The sequence below is a fragment of the Pygoscelis adeliae genome, unplaced genomic scaffold, assembly GCF_000699105.1.
Source record: "Pygoscelis adeliae isolate BGI_AS28 unplaced genomic scaffold, ASM69910v1 Scaffold74, whole genome shotgun sequence".
Taxonomy (NCBI): Eukaryota; Metazoa; Chordata; class Aves; order Sphenisciformes; family Spheniscidae; genus Pygoscelis; species Pygoscelis adeliae.
This window is the reverse complement of record NW_008824665.1, coordinates 2,454,316-2,474,508: the sequence shown is the minus strand read 5'-3', so window position 1 is coordinate 2,474,508 and position 20,193 is coordinate 2,454,316. Positions and strand designations below refer to the sequence as shown.

Below are 20,193 nucleotides of genomic sequence, written 5' to 3'. Positions count from 1 at the left end.
TGGGGTCAGCTGTCCCAGCCGTGTCCCCTCCCAACCTCTCATGCACCCCCAGCCTGCTCGCTGGTGGAGTGGTGTGAGAAGCAGAAAAGGCCTTGACTCTGTGTAAGCACTGCTCAGCAATAACAAAAACATCCCTGTATTATCAACACTGTTTTCAGCACAAATGCAAAACATAGCCCCATACTAGCTACTATGAAGAAAATTAACTCTATCCCAGGCAAAACTAGCACAAGGAAGAGTTTTATCTTTAATCATTCAATGTTTTAGTTTGCAGTTGCCAATAATGTATCCATACTCAGTTTACTGTTTTCTTTTCTAAATTCAGAATATTTTCTCCTTTCTTTGGGTCTTTCTAGCAGCAGCAGATGTAAAAAATTTGACTTTTGTGCAAATGTGGGATTTTACAAACTGAGTGAATTAGAAGTAAGGCAATGTGGTTGGTTGTCTTTGAAATTAAAACTGTTAGTTTTGAATTGTCAGGTGTTATATACTGAATATTTAAAATTCTGCTGATATAAAAGAAGATGCTTCTCATTTTTTCATTATCAAAATACCCACAAATCCCATTTATTTTTGTCATTTAGATTGTGGCGATGTAGGGTTGTATTCAAGATTCTTGTATAATTGAACACATATGTACACACCTTCTTAACTTTATGAAATGTGGCTATGATTTTTATAATTAGAGTTCTTCAGGAAAATGTACCACTGTGGAGCACTGTGGTGTTGTGATTGTAATATTGTGAATCATTTTCCTAATCGTTAATGGCTAAAGTAGTCAAGATTGTTAGTGATTCTATAATAATGATTCTATTCTATTCTATTCTATTCTATTCTATTCTATTCTATTCTATTCTATTCTATTCTGTTCTATTCTGTTCTGTTCTTATTGTAGTCTCATACTTTTGGAGCGATGTTGTATTACTAGATGATACAAGATGCTGTATGGGGAAGTCAGACGTTTTGGCAAGCAGATGAGAGGTGATTCTGTAAAAGTGAGAGGTAGCGTGGGATTGTGGGATGTGCACTTCTTGTTTCTCCTAAATTACAGTAGGAAAGTAGTTAATATAACTGGCAGTGATTATTGCTTATGCTTCAGATTTAACGTCCAGCTGAGATTAATTAGAAGAAGGCTTCTGAGAACAGCGAGATCTTGGAGCACTGTCTGAATTGCCATTGGGAGAGGGAAAGGTACTGATCACTTTCTTAAGGTGTAGCTATAGCCTGATCAATGTTTTTGAAAAACTTTACGTGACCTGGTTGTAGGCAATAATCTGGACCCAAATTCAACAACCTGAGAGGTCCCTTCCAATCTCATATTACTGTAAGTGCTGTGACTTGTGTGTAGATTCAGGAAAGCATTATTAGCAGATTACCTAATGACTCAGTTGGCAGCTGGAAGTTTTTTGCACATTTTAAAGGCTAACTGAAGCTAATTAAGGATATCAGGCCAAAGCTTTATGCTCAATTTTGATGCCTGCAGCCATGGAATTGTCTATTTAAGATGCTCAGATCTCAGCCCAGTATATCTATTAGTGGTAAAACGTAAACTTCAGATGTATACTTCATGAAGTGCTTACAGTTCTTGGGTAAATGTTTACCAGTCTAGTATATTTTTAATAATTTTGGTACAAAAATACATTCTGTAGAGCCTGCGTGGTTATTTACTGCCAACTTTAGGGAGTTAATTTTAAATGGCTGGTTTGCAAAATAGGTCTAATTTTGAAGTTTTTGATTTGATTTTAGGGATACTGGTGTTTTAAGGTGTGAGTAGAAATAGGGGGAAATGGCTTATGTGGGCATAAAAATGATGTGAAAGAGTGAATTAATTCTTTAATGAGTAATAACTCAAGGTTTAGGGAGATGTCTGTTCTTTGAACGGATTTTAAAATTCCTGAAAATATTCAGTATAACATATGTTCTGTGTCTCCTAGTACACATAGTGCGTTTTAGGGAACGTGGTTTTCCTTCCATTTTGGAAATTTTTCCAGTAAGTCAATGCCTGCCGTGTGTGTGGAATACTGTTTCCTTGGAACTGAATTTCTCTGGCCTTACATCTTCCGACCCTTGATAAACACACAAGTCGTCTACTCCCATCCCATGTGATGAGCTTCCGAAATCTCAGAGAGCGATACGAAAGAGAAGTGCTGCACAGCTACAACAAACAGCTTTGAATAAGTGCTTGTATTTGCTAACTGATTAAATCTATTTATAACGTGTAAAACTAGCTTATCTTAGGGTCTGGTCAGAAAATTGCAGGCAATCTTAAAATGGTGTGTGGTGAGCAGACACTTTCAGCTGGGAATTGCTACCCCTTAGCTAGAGCAGGAGGGCTGACCGAATGTGTCGGTCCAGGTTGTTGGCACGTGAAGTAAAGTGAGATAAAGCCAAACTTTCAGCTGTGACGTTTCATCTGAGAGGGTTGCTTTTTCGAGAGCATTAATTCAATTGCTTTGTGATTGTTGGACCGTGTTCTTAGTTCATGACGTTAGGAGCATCTAAATAAAGGGTGTGATGTATGTATGTAAGAGCGATGTTTCTCATTTCAAGGAAGTGGTAGGAACATTAAAGTGTTTTCTGCTTTTTCTGTATTTTTATTACTTGCATTAAAGTTAAGGAGAATATGATGTCTGATAACAGAAGATGTTTATGAACTTTAGGTCAGGTCTTGGTTAAGTCTCAAAAAGGTCTAGAATAACTTCAAATGATGTTTATATCACATTATCTAGAAATTGTATTATAAGATTCGCATCACGTTATCACACTACAAATTGGAAATATTCTGGAAATATTAGAGACCATTTTGGAATACAATATCCAAATGCACTTGCTTTTTCTCATACCCTTTGTGTGCTTCAAAGCTAAAGAAAATCAGTTTCGAGACTCATACAATTAGTATGCTGTGTCATGTCATTTCATCTGAATAAGTGGAGAATTTCTGTGATCGGTTGGATGAATCCCACACACGCTAGCAAAAGCAGCATACACGTTTAAAATATACTAATTTGTGTCTTACTCATTTCAAAAAATGGGCTTTATGTAGGCAGGGTTCAGTCTGCAGTGGAAAGGTTTGGATCGGTTTTTGACTAAAAATATTTGCCTGTTAAAAATATCCCTAGCTGTTTCTGTTCTCACACTTTCCATGTAATAATTATTCCTAATGGTAAGCTGATTTCATGCTGAAGGCTTCAGTTCAGCAACGCACTTGAAGTCATGCATGACTTGCATCATACTGGATCATTCCCTCTATTTTAAAGGCATAATTCATGTGCTTGAATCAGACACACATTTAAGTACCTTGTTGAATTAGTGCCTATGTGGAAATGGTTTTTCTCCTCACATAATCAAATTTGGAACTGGAAATGACCTTGTGTAGATAGTTTTTAACATTTTTTTTCTGAATTTTGCCAGCATCAGTTGCTGCTTACTTTAATATTTGTGGGTTTGCAGCTATCCAGACAGTTGAATTATTTTGTATTCATCTTCACAATAATTATATGCCTCTCAACTGCCTTTTTGGTTTACATGTAAAATTAGCATTTTGCCGTCATTGTTTAAAAAATAGCAATGCAAAGTCTGGTTGTCCAGAGAATTAGTCTCAATTTAATGTGAATAGATACAAATTTAAATTCACAGTGTGTGAATTTCATATAAGGTGTAACGTAAATGTTAAAAAGCGTAACTTTCATCTATATGCGTAGCTATTTAGATACGTATTTACCTTGTCTCCTGTATTTTAATATTTTTCAGACCAGTATAAAAGAAGGATTACTACTGAAGCAAACCAGTTCTTTTCAGAGGTGGAAAAAGCGTTATTTCAAACTTCGAGGTCGTACCCTTTACTATGCTAAGGATTCAAAGGTAATTCTATGCTATTAGTGTCTAATGCCATATACTTGTAACTCCAATCTTGTTTAGATTTATAAGTGCAATAATAATTATTTAACTATTTGTTAGTGATTGTTTTATTAAAAAACTGCTGTATATAAGATGTAGTGTGTTAAATTAACTTTAACTAAGGAAGATTGGTGATTTCTTTTGGTTTTTTTTAATGAAGTTTATGACAGTTACTTTAACCTTTTTGACTATTCAGACAAATAATAAATTCATCTTAAGGAGTTGCGTGGTGGTTTTGGGGGGTGGCTTTTAGGCAGTCAAATCTAACATTAAAAAAAAAAAAAAAATTGGATAATGCTCAGAAGTTATCCCTCAAACTGAATGCCATTAAAACTCTTCTACTCTGATGCCCATATTGCTGTTAAAGAGGTGGAAATGGTTATGTGAAATCAAGATAGGAAGATTTTCTGCCAAAACTGATATATAAGGGAAGAAGCTGTTTCCCATCAATTGAAATTTTTGGTGGGAAAATTGGGGGTGGGCAGAGGGGAATACTTGTCTTCTTTCCAAAAGGCATTTCCTCCCTCCCCCTCAGGGTCGGGACTGAGAGCATTTTGGCTTGTTGGGCTGGCTCAGATTGTGCTATTCCATAGCGGTGGGCATGACTTTTCTTTACCCTGTGGGGTTGCAGTGACTCATGGGAGCTGTAGGTGAGGCGCTTCAGGTTTCTGTCATCTTCCATAGCCTGGTCTTCTCAATAAAACTGTTACTGAGGCATGGAGACCTCTCTTTCTAGAACCGTCTGACTGTAATTGCATGGTGCACAGTTGTGTGGCTGTGATGAATCAAGGAAAACATCCTCTCTCCAGTGAGCGCAGCACTGAAGTACCTCTGTCGTCACACTTCTCTGCACATGGTGCTACCACGAACAGTTCATATAAAGACTTAATAAACATGGCAGATAAGAGCTCTGAGAATGGCAACATCATCTGTGTCATAAAGATGAGAAAAGGAGGTGTAATGAGTAGGCAACTGTACAAATACTCTGTAACGTTGAATCCAGACATGCTGAAACTCCCCCAACATTGATTCTCCTTCCCATAGCATGGAAGAGAAAGAACATGGTATGGCTAAAAAAAGGGGGAGGCATTTTTGTTGGTCTTCCCTTCTGTGCTTCAAAGCCCATCATGAGTTTCACAGAACCTAATGAATCCCTTGCCAGAGGCTGGGGTGTTTAAAGAAGACATATATTTCTCTTTCTGGAACATCAAACAAACATCAAACAAAGGAGTGGAAGGGATCTCTTCAGGCCCTTGAGCTCTGTTTTCTTCTATGGATACCGTATCATAGATTCCCCTTCATGAATTTAGCGTTCCATCCTAAAACTGATTAATTAATTTATATTTCACTAAGTGTGAATCTTTTTCTTCTGACACCACATTTATGCTACACAGTAGACACCCCAAAGCTGCATCTATTTAAAAAAAAAAAAAATCTTTAAAAGAGATTTTAAAGCGATATATATTTTTTGGAGCAACTTTTTTATGATCTCATGTACCACTTAGCAAATAGGACTGTGTTTAGGGGTCAAATAGGAAGTTTTATCACATCATCAGTGTTCTCTTATTTTTTCACCACTTTTTTTCTCTATTTTTATTTTCCAATTGGAATGGACACAAGGAAATGAAAACACAGACTGTAAGCATATCTGAAAGTGGACTCAGAGTATATTTAATGTTTTTATGTTCTTTTCCATTCACAGTCTCTAATATTTGATGAAGTTGACCTGTCAGATGCCAGCGTAGCTGAATCGAGCACAAAAAATGTCAACAACAGCTTCACGGTATGGAACCATTATAATACTGGTCTTGAAAGCTGTGGATAGACTGTTACTAAAAAAATCAAGAATCCTCTGAATTGCTTCTTATTTTCCTCTGTTTGGAAATAAAATGTCCTTTATTTGCAAATGGTATAACGCATCAGAACAATATCACATCAGCTATTAATAATTTTGTTTCTGTGATTTTTTTTTAGCAGAAGTAAGAACGTTAGATAACAGTTGCTTCACAAGATGATGATACAAAGCATTAAAAATTTAGCAAGATTCAGTATTAGTTCTTCATTAGTACTTATTAGTACAGCTTGGTTTTTTGCTGTAGTTTGTCTTTGAGGTGACATGCTGAATTGATTCAAATGTCATTGTGTTATTGTTTTAATTTCTTATGATAACATTTTTGGTTTTCTGTCATATTGAAGTGTATTTTATTTTTTTCATTGCTGATCATAACCCTATATGTTTCCAAGTCATGTGGAAAAGCTCTCTTCACAGTCGTACCTTGATTCTGATACTGGTATAAGAAACAAAGCACGTTCATAAATCCCTATTTCTGTAACTTCACAACTGTGTTTTACACACAGGTCTTGCCATTTATTGTTGTCCTGGTTTCGGCAGGGTTAGAGTTAATTTCCTTCCTAGTAGCTGGTACAGTGCTGTGTTTTGGATTTGGGATGGGAACAAAATTGATAACACACCGATGTTTTAGTTGTTGCTAGGTAGTGCTTACACTAGCCAAGGACTTTTTAGTTTTCCATGCTCTACCGACTGAGAAGGCTGGAGGTGCACAAGAAGCTGGGAGGGGGCGCAGCCAGGACAGCTGACCCCAACTGGCCAAAGGGATATTCCGTACCATGTGACGTCATGCTCAGTATATAAAGCTGGGGGAAGAAGAAGGAAGGGGGGACGTTTGGAGTGATGGTGTTTGTCTTCCCAAGTAACTATAACGCGTGATGGAGCCCTGCTTTCCTGGAGATGGCTGAACACCTGCCTGCCAGTGGGAAGTAGTGAATGAATTCCTTGTTTTGCTTTGCTTGCGTGCCCACCTTTTGCTTTCCCTATTAACCTGTCTTTATCTCAACCCACGAGTTTTCTCACATTTACCCTTCCAATTCTCTCCCCCCTCCCACTGGGGGGGAGTGAGCGAGCGGCTGTGTGGTGCTTAGTTGCCGGCTGAGGTTAAACCACGACAGTTGTTCAACTGCTTTGTTGAAACTAAGTGATAACGTCCGATACAGTTCCTCTGCTGATTCTTAACCTCTGGAAAAGTAAATTTTTTGAACAAGAACTAGCTATGAGGAAGATTGTGGGTAAAGTTGTCCTTCCGAAGGTCTTGAGTTCTCCTGCTGACTGAAATGACATCATTTTTCTTAACCTGCAAATCCCGTTATTCTCTGTTAAAATGTTGATTTTCCATTTTCCTGAGGATTTTAATTTCGCAGGTTGTCCATGTTACCAGTGTTGGTTGTTGTTCTCCAAGGCAGTCCAACGCAAGTCTCCTGAAAGCGTCATCAGGTCTTCCTTGCTGTGGTACCTACCAGGCAGCTACTGGAGTAGTCAGAGCACTTCAAAGACGTGTTCGCGTTGGACTGGACGGTCCAGCGTGTTATGTCAATCTAAGTTTCTTTGTTGACTAAGAATGCAATTAAAAAGACTACTTTGACAGAAGGTCTCACTCGAGGGGGTGGCTGTGTGAGGTACCAGCTTGCTGTTTGAAAAGGTTCTTTCTGTTGCTTAGAAGCTCTGCCTTGCTCCTGGCCAGAAGTAAAGCTGTCATGCAGACATCAGGATAGCTGAGGAGTAATGAGGCATACAAAGATGATGAGTTGAGGATCCCAGCAGTCATGACAGTCACCTGCTGTTCAAGACAGGATGTAAGGCTCAGCCTAAAGACCCAAATTTCCTGCACTGTAGCCTCCATTATGGGAAAAAGAAAATTAAGACAACTCTGGCTATAATATTACTATTGATCACTGAATCATGAAATACGACATTCATCTAGAGATCTGGATAGACCAGAGAGCTGGGCAATCACCAACCGTATGAAATTTAACAAGATCAAGTGCTGGATTCTCCACCTGGGACGGGGTAATCCTGGTTATACGTACAAACTGGGAGATGAGAGGCTGGAGAGCAGCCCCGTGGAAAGAGATCTGTGTGTTTGGGTTGATGGCACATTGAATATGAGTCAACAGTGTGCCCTGGCAGCCAAAAGGGCCAACTGTGTCCTGGGGTGCATCAAGCACAGCATAGCTAGCCAGTGGAGGGAGGTGATTGTCCCACTCTGCACTGGTGCGGCCCCACCTTGAGTACTGTGTGCAGTTTTGGGTGCCTCAATATAAGAAGGATATCAAACTATTAGAATGTGTCCAGAGGAGGGTGACCAAGATGGTGAAAGGATTAAAGGGCAAGACTTAACGAGGAGCAGCTGCGGTCACTTGGCTTGTTCAGCTTGGAGAAGAGAAGGCTGAGGGGTCACCTCATCGCAGTCTACAACTTCCTCAAGGGGGACAGCAGAGGGAGAGGTGCTGATCTCTCCCTGGTGACCAGTGACAGGACACGAGGGAATGGAATGAAGCTGCGCCAGGGGAAGTTCAGGTTGGACATTAGGAAAAGGTTCTTCACTGAGAGGGTGGTCGGTCACTGGAACAGGCTCCCCAGGGAAGCGGTCACAGCACCAAGCCTGTCAGAGTTCAAGGAGCGTCTGAACGATGCTCATATGGTTTAGTTTTAGGTAGTCCTGCGAGGAGCAGGGAGTTGGACTCTGATCCTTATGGGTCCCATCCAACTTGAGATATTCTGTGATTCTGTGATCTTGGTGTAATTTTGTGTAAGGAAGAAAAGTGGCATGTTTTGGATTTTTTTTCTTTTTTTTTTTCTTACAATGTTTGGTGTTTTGGTATCCTTTATAATCCTTTAGGCCCACTCAGTATCTCATTCTTCACCAAAGGCATGTTTTGTATCTAGTATCAAGACTTCTGGGGAAGACAGTAATGAAAAAAGAAATCTCAGGGGCTACAGCTTTAACAGCTTTGGAGACACTATATATTTTCGTGTCTTGGGTAATTTAGGGCAAACAGTGTTTTCTCTAAGGAGTCTTCAAATTCATTTTGAAAAATCATTTGGATTTATAGCTCTCCTGGATTGAAGTGTCATCTGATTTGACTGTGAAATATGGTAATAGTCGACATCTCGCTTAATCTTCTGGCTTCTTTCTTTGTGTTTGCCTAACCTAGTCTCCCAGCAACACAGCTCAGTGAAGTAAGACATCTCTGGCCTTGCCTGCACTGGTTTGGAGTCGGGCGGGGTGGGGTGGGTGGTTAGCTTTCCAGCAATAGTCCTTATAAATAAAAAGAAACATGTGTCTCTGCCTTTTTTTCCCTTCCATTTTAAAAAAGATAATCCAGCCTTTCTTAGAATTACTTGTTTTTTCTCCTTTATGTTCTAAGTGCTCTGTTAGCATTCTCTTTGTTAAAAAAAGCAAATATTAAATCCTTAACTTTAGCTTTCTCTAATTAATGTACCTCTCTTGTTTCTTTGTCTCAATAGAGAATATTTTTAACACAAACTTACGTAGATGGGATATACACCAAATGACCATTTTTCCAGGAAAACACACCTTTAAAAATTTACGTTTTTTTTCTTTTTTTTACAAATCCTTTTGTCATTTCACTTAAATCCCCCCCTCCCCTCAGTCTCCTACCCCCAGCTTGTAGAAGCTACTGGTTTGCCTTCTTTTGCCCTTTCTAGTTTGTCTGTTTGGAGACAGAGGTGTGCATGTCAAGATTTTCCATGCTCTTTTTTTGGATAAAACTCAAGTCCTAAAATTAGTCGTAACACACAGATTTAAGGTTGAGTTTATTTGTAATGCGCATGCTTGCAGAATATTTTATGTAACTAAATATCAGTGTTTATGCACCAGAATTACTTTTCCTTTCTTCCTACAAACAAATTGAGGTTAAGGGGAAAGTTCAGATAAATAAATATCTGCTAATTAAAATGAGGAGCTGCTAAACTTAAACCAGCTCATCTGTTTCATTTTTTTCTTTATTGCTGATGATACTATTGTTCATTGCTGATGATACTGTTTCAATGAACAACCAACTCATTTCTAGCAAATAGTTCCTAGTGCACAAGCTCGCACTAGGGTGCCTTGTAATAGATTATAGGTGTTTTGTAGTTCTGAGCATCCTCATCTAGAGGCTCTTAAATAGAGAAAAAGGTGTCCCTTGACTTCAGAGTCGTTATATGAGACCCTCAAGGCCAGATTCTTCCTACTTGCTTGTTAGACACCAGTCTCCTAAATCTGTGGGAAGAGAGAGAAGAGGTTCAAGAAGCCAATTCAGCCCATCAAAGATGTGCATCACCCTCTCCATCAGCCACATCAGGAGCCCACGGAGGCTTTTGCTCACCCCATGCCAACAGTTCAGTGGCATGGGTGGGCGCTGAGTCCTCGTAATGGTGGTGGGTACTCTGCTGAACGTTTTTTCCACAGCACTTTGCTTTGCCTCAGGGGATGGTTTATGTTGTCTCAGCACAACCTGAGGAGTGTAGTTGCACAGCATGTCACCTCTTTGAGGAGACTTTGGGGATGAATCAGTCTCCCATCCTTATTGCATGCAAGCAGATGGGGCAGTGACCGATTCTGCTGAGAGCTGTAATTCCTTGTGTGTTTTGGTTTGCAGGGATGGAAGATGGCTTGTTGATATCTCAAGTGCATTTAGAAAAATCTCTTTATTGTTCTCAGAACAAGACTTGAGACTGAATGAGGCTGAATAGTGCTCTCCAGCATGCAAGCATGGGCATGTGGAACACTGGTGGCATGCTTTTGTTCTAATAGGTATAAGGAATGGGATTTTTAAGTACTAAAATAATTCTTGAACAGGCATATTCAATTAACAAAGTTCCTCAGGGCAACAAAGGTGATTATGAATTGTGATTTAAAAGGAGATTTTGACAGGTTAGCTTTTGGCTTAGGCTTCTACCTCTGCCTTGCTTTTGGTGATGAAGAACTGATGGACATTGTCGAGGAGAAAAATCTGTAGATGTTAACCATGCTGCCTTTCAGTTGTTGAGCCACATGGATATATAGAATGCCCTGGGTTATAAATCTATCCTAGAGCCTCACGTGAAATGCACAGGCATCGTGTGGCAGCACCTATATTTAATCCATCCAAACTGATGTTTGAAACATTTATTTAAGATATGTTTTTTTGTGATAAATGTGATGGAAAATAATAATTTTAGGGTAGAATTACTGGCTTTGAGGTATTACTTCATATAGCTGGCTTTAGACATTTGATTTGGGTTAAGCCAACTTCTCATGCACCTAAGAATTACACAAAGCAACGGACACTCCATTTCTTACTATATGTATATTCAGAAAAGTGAAAATCCTGGCTAGATTGCATCTGAGAGTAACAGAGGAAATAATTTCACTGTTGTTCTGGAAGGTGCCCTGCAGGAATATGAGAATTAACATGCTAGATGATACTCAGGATGGGGATTCAGCTTGCCCTAACTTCAGGGTGGGACTCAATGATGGGTTTATAGACCTCTAAATTTAGGTATCTAGGATAAAATTAGTAGTTCTTTAAAGTAGATTCCTGTTACTGCTCAATTTGGTATAGACTCCACTGATTATTAACTAATCCTCCCTTAGCTACTATAGGAGCTTTGTCATCCAGGGCACCTAAAATGTAGACCCCCGCTTTCAGCTTTCTGAATCAGGTGCTGAATCAAGTGCTTTTTGTTGAATATGCATCTTCCAAAAGTGGTCATCTTGAGAGGGATGAAGCTGCATTAGATAGATCTGCTGTCCTGGAAAGCCTACTGCAATTCTTAGTAATTAGAAATTGGCTGGAAATGAGAGATTATATTCCAGCCAATAACACTGATTGCTAGGATTCTGGGTATGCTTGCAAAATGCCTAATATCATAAATTTTTGCTGATTTCTTGGTTTTAGTGCTTAGTTTAGATGCTGTAGACCGTAGAGTCTAATTATTTATCCTGTGGAAAAATACCTCCTTGGAGAACTCTTAATGTGCTGGGCTTTAATTAAGTATTCTCACCTAGTGTTATGAGGCAAAGGCAGCAGAAACCTATAAACTGTCTGTTCTGTATTTTATATTTTTTATTACCTCCTTTTGATTTGACTATTTTCCAAGGTAAATAATCTTTGTAAACATTTTTCTATACTCTTACCTATTCTTGCTGTTCTTCTGACTATTATTCTGCAGCACCATCTTGTAAATGAAGTGACCAGTTTGGCACTCAGGGAGCACAAGTCACGGATATTTGGGACTATTTTCTAAATTAATGCTCGTTTACATTCCTTATGGATCCCACATTTTGTCTGTTTTCTGCAGCAGCAACACATTATGCATTTTCTTATCCTCTATAATGATACTGAGATCCTTTTCCTGTTAATTTGGAGCTGTCTGTAATTCATAAATACTTCTTCTATGCTTCTGTGTTTTTTCTCCGGTGTGTATTTCTTTGTTTTTACTAACACTGAACCTTTTGATGGTTGAGTCACCATCCCTGGAAGTATTTAAAAGACATGTAGATGAGGCGCTTAGGGACATGGTTTAGTGGGCATGGTGGTGTTGGGTTGACGGCTGGACTCGATGATCTTAGAGGTCTTTTCCAGCCTTAATGATTCTATGATTCTATGACTTTCAAGTCACTGTACTGCCTGTTTAATACCTTGCTTGGCTCGCTCTGAAGTGCCTTGGTGATCAAGGGGAGGAACTAAGTCATCAAAATTTTGTGCTGTCTGTAAATGTTCCCGTATCACTACTTTACACTTCTCTTCCAGTTTAAGAATTGCACCACAAAATTTTGTAAGAGAATAATAAGGTGCTTATTATCTATTAATCTTTTCCCATATTAAAAATTCTTATTATTCCTTCTTACTTTTTTTATGTCCCTTAGCTTTTCATCTCATCGCATGATTGGGACATAAAAAATAACTGGTCTTTTCAGTTCAATGACTGAACTAAAAATAATTATGGGTCAACCTGATGTTTTAACTTTTTTGAACAGAAGTACTTAATTTAGTTCAAATTAAAGGGATTAAATTTTGTTTTAAAGTTTTTTTTTATATTATATAAAGAAAAAAACAAAACATGAGTGGCATTTCATTAAAGTTAGTCCCTGAATGTAATTTTGTCACAAAAAGTTAAAGGTTTTTTTTCTCTGATTTCCACTTTTTTGGTCAGACTTATCAGTTCACTTTGACCTGAAAGCAGAGGGTTCTGCTTAATATGTTTTTAAACAAAAAAATCGTTATCCAGTTGTCTACGATTTCCTTGATATTCTGTAAATTTGGATAGATTTTGAAAAACTAAACATTTATATCTGCTGATTTTCCTTTGACCCATCATTTTGAGATGGTTAGGTATTTTTATAAGTTAGTGAAGCCAAATACTCCATTGGAGCAACTGTGCTTCAACTGTGGTTAAAATTTATATTGTTTTCTTCCAGTTTATATTGTTTTCTTCCAGAACTCTGATTACCCTATTTCCTATCCATATTTCTGAATGTACTGTATCCTGTGTCTTGGCTGGGGATGTAAAGTTTACTGGCATATAATTTATGTGGAACCAGCTTAAAGCATAAACCAATTCTTTTCATGTTTGAATCCTCCTGTACAGCCGCTGTTTTTAATGGGAGGTTGCCCAGTTGTACTGGAAACTCAATTCTCGCAATTCGTCAGAATTTCAAGTTGAATATTACAACTGGGCCTGAGGGTGTATTGCTTTTTAGCAGTTTATTTCAGCCCTGCTGCTTCTGACATCAGTCAGCTCTCTGCTCATTGTTGAGATTAGCTGCTTCTAATCGATTTTAGAAAATTAACTTTTAATATTCACGATGGGCTTGGAAAACAGACTGCATTGCCAGACTTCTGCAGTATGTTGGAGAGATAGTGTTAATTTCTTAGACTTGGACATATTTTGCTTACTTTCTTGCCACCCAGATTTTTTCGGAGTTGTTATTGAGACTTTTCTTCAGGGACTATGAGAACTTCAGGGAATGTGAGAACTGCTTAACCTTCCCCAAGCTACATCAAGAGGAAATGAGAAGAGCCTTTTCCCAAAGGAGTTTAAGATCTTTGATCTTTGGGTTTGGGCACTCGAGTCTTCTGTCTTTTTGAATATCAGAGACAAAGACAGATCGTCCCAAAGTTGGGAATAATTATCCCAATACTGTTTTTTTCCGATTTAAATAATCTAACATCAATTCAGTTTTATTACTGACTCTTGATTTGCCCGAAGTTCAGGGTCTTGAGCTGTATTTAAGTGCAGAAAAGCTTATGGGTGCCAGTGGAGGTATTTCTCTGATGCTGTCCTGCTTGTTTACAAAATGCAATTTACTGCAGTTCGGTCTCAGCGGACATCAGGAGATGGTTTCTTTACTCATAGCCTCAAGCCTCTTTCAGACACTATTCTACCTCAGTCTGTTTTTTTCCGAGGGCCACTCACCTAAAGGTTGCACGGACCTTTTCTGGGCTTTCTGCTGCTTCACTTTCACGGTCTTTCTTATTTCTGTAGTTTGGTGAAATCATCTTGCTACTCCTGTGTTGGGAGACACCTGCGATCATGGGGTCAGCAACCACCTTCACAAGGCTTTGGCTTGTTCCAGACTTGGGGTGGTTTCCCCTGGTTTCAGCTATTGCTAAGCAAGCTTTTTTCACTGCCTTGTTCTTAGCCTGGATGATTAAACTTTCTGGTTTGCTCTGTAGGAATACTCTGGAGCACAGCTATCTGCATTTTTTTTTCTTTGTGAAAAATGTATTTTGAGTAAATTTCTACATATAGTTTCTGCTGACGTTCCCTTGAAGGGAGACACTCTTGCTTGACTTTTCCCTTTAATAAACCACAGGGACACAAAAGGAATGGATTTGTGTTTGGAAACATGTTTCTGTTTCTTGATGAATTTACATAAGCCAAATTTCGAATAGTTTACACATTAAATTTACTTAACTGGACACAGTCTTGTGTGAAGGCTCTTTAGTCTGCATGAACGTCTGCTATAGGTGTATCTTAACTCAATTGCATACTAATTTCAATAATAATAATAATAATAGTAGTAATGATGATGATGATGATGATGATAATATCCAGGTATGGATAATGAGCTTACGTTAGTATTATGAAATTATTTGTGTGAAGGAAAACAAAAGAAGTATCAGTGAAGTGCTCTGTACTGTGTGTGGTGCTGTCTTTAGGATTCCTCTCAGCAGACTTTACATCAGATTTATCCTTTAGATGTGCAATAATTTCCTGAGTTTGGATACACTTTGAAATTTCCTTTGCATTCCAGTTGAGTGTTAACATTGCTAAGAGTATATACTGATGATGGTGGGGGTTCAGACACATTTGTAGATGTCTTTACTTAAAGTGCCTTCCTCTCTGAGCTGAATATCACTCCCAGAAACATTGCATTTTAAATTTTGCCTTTGGTGTTATCAGAAGGGTCAGTGCGTGGCACTGTTTCAAGATGGGGGAATGGCATATCCAGACGTTCCCCGTGCCCCGTTTGCAGTCTAGCACAGGGCTGACAGAGGTCCTGGAGTGACATCCATGAAGATCTCGGGGCCTCTTGTTATCTCTGGGAGGTAGAATATGGCTGGAAACAGCTCAAGTTCCTGTGCTGGCCTCACCAGCGTGACTCAGCTTTGCACGGGTAACTTAACTCTTGGGATGGATTTAGTTTTTCCCTAGTTGTGAACTATCTGCTGTTTCATACAGATGCTGATTAGCCTCTAAATGACAAAGGCTTTTTGATGCTCCCAGCCTGAGCAATACCCAAACCACAGAAAGAGAGGGGAAGTGCTTTGTATTCCATTTTGTTCAATTTTCCACTCAGGGTTTTCTTTTTTTTTTTTTTTTTCTTCTATATTCAGGCAGCTTAGAAACAGAACAAAAACTGAAATAGCAAATTAATATGCTGAGGAAAAAAAAAATTAGACAAAAGCAATTAGTGTGCACTTGTGATGCACTTAGGTTTTTTCCCTCCATTTAGCGTTTGCTCATTTTCCCCCGCCCTCTGACAGTGACAAAAAAACGTAATGAAGCTGAGAGCTCTTTGGGTAGCTTTGGGTGTGACTTTCAAGTTTTAAGCTCCTTATCTCGGACTTGATGCGCTGTCTCCCTTTCCCTAGAGTGTCTGGAGACATTGAAGCTTTAAGTTTCATTATGAAAAAGCAATAAAGTATTTCAGCTGTGAGGCTAAAATCCATAGATAAATCACTTGGGATTGAGCTATTACAAGAAAGCTGAACACTTTTCAGAAGAGGGAAACAAGGGGATGCTTAGAAATGTGACCATTCTGGGCTATATTGTACATTTTAGTTCTAGTTACATTTGCCTGGAGCTTGTTTTCTACAGATTTTGAGCTTAAGCAGAAATTTTTCAAAAATAGCTCACAGAAAATGTCTCTTTTACTTCCTTTAGTTTTCTAACAGTTTCCTTAATTTGTGAAACACAATAAGATTTGCATAGAAGTAAATGTACTAAAAACATATTTTATTTTCTTGTCTGAACTCATGGTACAGCACCGGTGAAGCAGTTGGGGTGTTTGGAGAAGAAGCACTGAGGATTGTCAGATTTCATTCTTCCTGCAGTTTTACACTTATCCATTCTCTGACATTTCTTTCTCTTCTTGCTTTAAAAGTGGTTAAAATACCTGGAGAAACCTTAAGAAGTATCCCTTAGTGCAGTTCCTGTATACCAAATAACTTTATAAACAAAGCCATTGGTGTAAACTTTGAATAAATTTTCTGCTTCTAGTGAACAAGGATCCCTGGCTTCAAGCAGCTGGATCACGTTTAAACAGGCATCTGCTATTACAGATGGAAAAACAGTCACTTGTTGTTTTATTTTGTATAACTGCACCTAATGCCATTAAATATATAACTAAATGTTTTCCTTTAAGCACAGAAGCCATCCCATCTGATAGACGTGTAATGAGCTGGTGAAGCCAGAGCTAAGGGCACAGCAGTGCAAAGTAATGTGCTTAACAAATATTTATGTAGACTTTAAAGAAACGTGCAGGCCTTGAACTATATATAGCAGTTTCCAGTTTACAATTACAAGAATGGTTTATTGTTTTTGCTATATTTAAATACTGTTTTAAGATAAATTTCTAATTATTCAGTCCAAATTCATGAAACTTTCCTACCCTGCTTCTTGTAACTGTCTCATTTTAAAGTTATAATTCTGAAGGAATAATATTTTTCTGTTAGCAGTTGGTTGACATTGGATACATGAGGTCAAATTTGGGGAACTGTAGATTTCTGACAAAGTGACCTTTGCTGGATACTTTTTGAATCTGTTTTACAGTTCGAGGCTGGACATGTTGTAACTGGATTGCTTGATTTACCTGGATTCTGTTTTCACAGAATCACAGAGTGATTTGGGATTTGGAAGGGACCTCTGAAGGTCATCTAGTCCACCCCCACTGCTGAAGCAGGGCCACCTAGAGCAGGCTGCCCAGGACCATATCCAGACAGCTTTTCAATATCTCCAAGGATGGAGACTCCACAACTGCATTGAGCAACCTGTGCCAGCACTCGGTTACCCTCACGATAAAAAAGTGTTTCCTGATGTTCACACAGAGCCTCCTGTGTTTCAGTTTGTGCCCGTTGCCTCTTAGCTTGTCACTGGGCACCACTGGAAAGAGCCTGGCTCCGTCCTCTGCACCCTCCCTTCAGGTATTTACCTATATAAATAAGATCCCCCTGAGCCTTCTCTTCTCCAGGCTAAACAGTCCCAGCTCTCTCAGCCTCCCCTCATATGTCAGATGCTCCAGTCCCCTTCATCATCCTTGTGTCCCTTTCCTGGACTGTGTCTAGTATGTCTATGTTTCCCTTGTACTGAGGAGCCCAGAACTGGACACAGTACTCCAGGTGTGGCCTCACCAGTGCTGAGTAGAGAAGGAGGATGACCTCCCTAGACCTGCTGGCAACACTCCTAATGCAGCCCAGGGTACCACTTGTCTTATTTGCCACAAGGGCACGTAGCTGGCTCATGTTCAATTTGTTGTCCAACAGGACCCCCAGGTCCTTTTCTGCCAAGCTGCTTTCCAGCTGGGTGGCCCCCGGCATACACTGATGCCTGGGGTTGCTCCTCCCCAGGTGCCGGACTTTGGACTTCTCCTTGTTGAACTTCATGAGGTTCCTCTCAGCTTGTTTCTCCAATCTGTCGAGGTCCCCTGGATGACAGCACAGCCCTCTGGCATATCAGCCACTCCTCCCAGTTTTGTGTCATCAGCAAACTTGCTGAGGGTATACTCTGCCCCATCATCCAGATCGTTAATGAAGATGTTAAACAGGACTGGCACAGTATTAACTACACTGCTAGTTACTGGCCTCCAACTAGACTTTGTGCCACTGATCACCACCTTCTGGGCCCGGCCATTCAGCCAGTTTTCAGTCTACCTCACTGTCTGCTCATCCAGCCCATACTTCATCAGCTTCTCTATGAGGATCTTAAGGGATAGTGCTGAAAGCCTTACTGAAGGCAAGGTGGACGATATCCACCTTTGTCTCTTCATCCACCAAGCCAGTCACTTCATCATAGGTTATCAGGTTCGTCAAGCATGACTTCCCCTTGGTGAATCCATGCTGACTACTCCCGATCACTTTCTTGTCCGTCATGTGCCTGGATCTATTCTGGGAGACGCTCCTTTATTTTTGCTAGATGTGGTATAAGGCAAGGCCACCTAAATTACCCGGGCTGGATTCTACTGCAGAGTGAAGTCAGAGTAGACCTTATACCTGTTTCTGCGATGCAACTGCTTTTGTCCCGCCTTTTAGTTAAGCCCATTTGTCCCGGTGTACTGGTGCAGGAGATGCTGTGTGGGACTAACCCTTTTCTTCCCCCTCCTAGGAGTTTTTATCGTGGGGGCCAAAACCACACATTACTTCCATTACTTGTGAGCTTGGCACAGTGAAATAGGAGAAGGCCAGCAAAAAGAGGGAAGCAACATTTTAGTGGAGTAGACAGAGCTAATTGTTCTGATTATAAATTCTGTATTGTACTCGGGCAAATATAATAGCCATTTATTACTCGCTTTGCTTTTAAATCTTCCACTGCCTTTGTAGTTTATACTTTTGCCTGGCTCAGCTCATCTTGAAAAATAATAGTGACGATTCACCATAAAGCACCAACTACACCTTTGACAGTGACAGTACTGTTATAATTCATTTAGTATCCTGAATCTAAGAAATTAAAGTACTGTAGAAAGCTGCCCAACTGATAGCACTGTGATTTTTGCAGACAAGTTCTGGTAGGTACGGGACCATCAATGACCCCAGCAGTCTACTCCCACCACTATGATGGAGGTGCATTCATCCATCGCATTCATATGGACCCACTTGCATGAGGACAGGGAAATAGAGGGGCAGACAGAAAGCAAGCAAGGCATTAACATGTTATCCTGGTAGTTGCCAGAACTCATTCGCCAATGTCTAGAAGCACTGAGAAGTTACACAGCATTAAATCTGTTATGTTCATGCTCCAGGCATCGGGTGCGGTCCCTAAGAGGAGAGGTGGGGGTGCTCGCTCTCTTTATATCACCCTCTCTTCATTAGTTCCAGAAAGATATTTTTAAAATAGCTGTTCAAAGAACAGGAAAACCATTTCCCTGCCCGTTTCGGATTCTAAGTGATGTTTCTACGTTACTAAGTCAATTCAAGATCGGCCATAGAAAGTGCTATTAGTGTAATGCCTGATAATAGTTTAGAGCAGCAGAAGGTGCCTTAATGCAAATATCATGTTGCAGGAAGCAGGGTGCTTTACAATAGCTGCTGTGTTGCTGCTGAGATGTAGACCGTTATTTTCTTGATTAGCAAATGTAATGTCTGCATTTTTCTTTGAATCGGTAAAGGAAACCAGAAATGTAGCCACCAAGCTTTGGGAATTGTATTTTCTTATATATTGCTGATATGATAAAATATGTTAAAAATTAGGCAATAGGCTTTAATTGAACTCTCTATGAGTTTATTTTACAGATCGTAAGTCTAAACCCATTGGGTTGAAGGCATATAGAATGTTGTTGGTAAAGTTAGCCTCTTTGAAAGCGAAAGGTGCTTTCAGATTTACACTAAATTTAATGGCAATTTTATTTCCTTTCAAGATGTTAAGCTTGTTCCTTATAGGTGTTGTCTGAAAGAAAAGTTGCAGTAGTGGCCCAAAACTTGACTGTGTAATTTTCATCAAAGTAATTTCCAGATGTGTATGTACATATATATATATATGAGTATGTGTATATTTTTAGAAGCCAAATTATCCTAGTGTCAACATGTGTGAAAATCCCAATTTATGGCAAGACCTATATGGTGGCAGACTGAACAATGTCTTCTTGTTCTCTCCTTCATTCCCCACTCAAAAAGTCCCCTATTTTTCTGAATAGAAAGGAACATTGTCACAGTAATGGACCATTTTTCTTCCTATCCAGACATTCTTTATTCTCTATGATGTTTTAGGACTTGTGTTGTTTGCCTTCAACTTTT

The 20,193-nt window shown here is 39.4% G+C and overlaps 1 protein-coding gene across 1 annotated transcript in view; it reads left to right on the top strand.

Annotated features, from left to right (window-relative positions):
• Positions 1 to 3,769: 3,769 nt before the first annotated feature.
• Positions 3,770 to 20,193, top strand: part of DGKH (diacylglycerol kinase, eta) — an 83,890-nt gene continuing 67,466 nt past the window's right edge. The window contains exons 1-2 of the mRNA XM_009322839.1: positions 3,770 to 3,861; positions 5,600 to 5,680. The gene's annotated coding sequence lies outside the window, so the exon portion shown is untranslated. The remainder of the gene's footprint in view (positions 3,862 to 5,599; positions 5,681 to 20,193) is intronic.